The following is a 2895-nucleotide window of genomic DNA, read 5'->3' as shown; positions in this document are numbered from 1 at the left end:
AATAGTAAATATTATTTTTCTTTCTTTCTAGGTTCTAGATTTTACTCTACATAATTTGACTTAAAACAAGTGTGCTATCGGCTTAGCATTTGTAAAGTTTTCATGTTTCCTGGGTGCAATTGACAGTAAAGCAAAATTCTTTTTTTTTAATAATGTATTCATTGATTTATTTAAGAGAGAGAGAGAACAAGCACATGTGTGAGGGGGTGGGGAGGTGCAGAGGAAGAGAGAGGATCTCATGCAGACTCAGTACTGAGCATGGAGCAAAACACAGGGCTTGATCTCACAACCCTTACTTAGACCATGTTTCTAAGTGGAAATCAAGAGTCAGACACTTAAATGACCAATCCATCCAGGCTTCCCTAAAACTACTCTTTGAATAAAAGGGATTTTTTGTAGCTTGTCATAGTGGTTCTCCACCAAGGGTGTATTGAAATCAACCATGAGGAGTCTCTGACAATTGTGCAATTCTCTGGATCTCACTGCAGAACACTAACTAGAAAGCTCTGGAAACCACCAGATTAGAAGACATTTATGGTTCTTTCCGATGCAGAGACTACATTATGTACAAAAACCTTGTACACATTCAACACCCAACAGCTTTCTTTTTGTACACATTGACTGCCCAGCACTGCACAGAGTAAAAACACTGTTTCTGTACAATAGATGAAGACCCTATTCCCCTGTGCTATGCACTCACTTTCCTGACCTGGAGAAACTCGTAAGAAATAAATTGAAGATTAAAACATATACAACCTCAACTTAAATATACTTTTATTTCCTGTGGTTACCTTGACACAAGTTCTCCATATTTCATTATTCCTGAGACAGAAATTTAGGAACTGGGTCTAATGTAAGCCCTAATTATTGCAGAGGTAATGGGAAGGCAGGATAGGGAAGGACACGGTTGTGTCTTAGTGCATTGGTTCTCTAACGCACCACAATTTCACAAAGGTGGGTAGGTGTTTTCAGCATTATTGACCCAGTACTTCAACTGCCTCTTCCTTCTCAACCCTATGAGACCCAGATCCCTAATGGGATAGTGATGTCTACATGTATGTATTCATTTCCATTCCTTCTTTTCTACCATGAAATGAAATTCAGGCATATTTAAAAGAATTTCAAAAATATCAATACAATTCCTAATAGCAATACAAAGAAATTAAAATAAATGTAATCACTACTAAATTATATATTTCAATAGGTATATGCTCTCGCAGGACTATACTAAAAGACAATGACAGACCCATATGGTTATAGAACTTTCAAATGATACATTTAAGTTTAAGAAAAGACAGAGGGTAAGAAGCCATACCACACAAGTACAGGAAAATGAAGTCAAATGATTTCCTGAAATCGTCCCAAACAATATAAGGTACAACTAACTTTTGATAGGCGAGGTAGTGGCACTTTTGGAAAATTTAGTGTTTATTAAAACAAAAGCATATAAAAATACTTTGTCTTTATACCTCAAACAAAGTGAAGTTATAGACAGAAACAATCACATAAAGTTTTTCAGCTCCATGCTGAACATGGAGCTGAACACAACATGCCATGCATGGGACCCTCAAAGCCATGGAGGTTCCCACAAATCGTTGATGTGCAGGATACCCTGTGCATTACATGATGCCTACCATCTCTGGCCATTGCCCACTAAATCGCTGAGATCAATGCAAATGCTCCACAATATTCCAAACTTCCAAACACAAACTTTAAGTATCTACATGCCTGCGATTACAGAGTCTCACAAGCTTGGGGGTAAGTAGGCCAGTATGACCCCTGATCTTGGGCTAAAATTCCACTGATAAAAGGACTCCTTATCATTGAAAAGCCTGAAACATATCTATCATAGAAGCTTCCAATAAGCAATTATACCTAACACTGTTTTTATAAAGTAGATAATAAAGCTATTTTTGTATTAACAATATATCCATATATACAGTTGTACTAATAATTCTGCCTCTTCTGTCTGCCTCTATCGAACAACACTTACTCTTGAGTTTTCTAGATAATCATGGTCAAACTGTGAAAATATTACTGTTATTTTTTTCCACACAAAGGCCAAGGTAAATTAATGCCAATGATCCAGAAGTCATTTCTATAAACACCGAAAAGTATTATTTATTTGGAAGAAGAGTATCTTTCTAATTACATTTTGATTCGGCTTCAATCAAAAGTAATTTATATTTCCTGTTCAACCTAATGCCTAATGTGTCTTCTAGGGACATGTGTGGGAACTGCCAGAGCTGAGAACATACTGAGTACTAAGAGAGTGGCCACAGTACTCTAGAAGTTTCACTAATTGGGATTTGGTTCTATAATTTATTTTTGGCACTGAAAAAAAAGACCACCACGACTTCATAATGATTTTATGTTCAATTAGCACATCATTCACAGAAATTTCAGTTATACTCTTATTTTAAGAAAATGTGATAAGGATTTCACTTTATATAAAATGATTCACAGATTAGAGGAAAATCATCACAGGATTCCTTTGAACATAAAAACTCCTCCTGTGTAAAATGCCATTGAAAAATTAATGAATAAGTTAATGACTGAATATTCATTCAATTTCTACATATTATGAAAGACTTGTTGAAAATGTCTATCGAAATGATATTTAGTCTTCATGGGTAAAATGGTCATTTCCATAGAAAGTTAGCCTGTTTTCCCACTTCAAATTTCCTGATACATTCATTAATTAATTTAATAATGCATATAAGAAATCAGCATTCCATTTTTTATAATCTCATTTTGGTTATCTTTCTTCATATTTAAAACAGGAAAAATTTGCCTCATGCCCAGGCACAAGTATTATTTGGCCTTTTCTGTAGGGCTTATTCCAGGGTAAGAGATGGGGCACTCCTCCTCCTTTCTGCAAGTGTTTTCATTTTC

This window comes from Meles meles, unplaced genomic scaffold (genome assembly GCF_922984935.1).
Source record: "Meles meles unplaced genomic scaffold, mMelMel3.1 paternal haplotype, whole genome shotgun sequence".
NCBI lineage: Eukaryota > Metazoa > Chordata > Mammalia > Carnivora > Mustelidae > Meles > Meles meles.
This window is presented reverse-complemented; position numbering follows the sequence as displayed.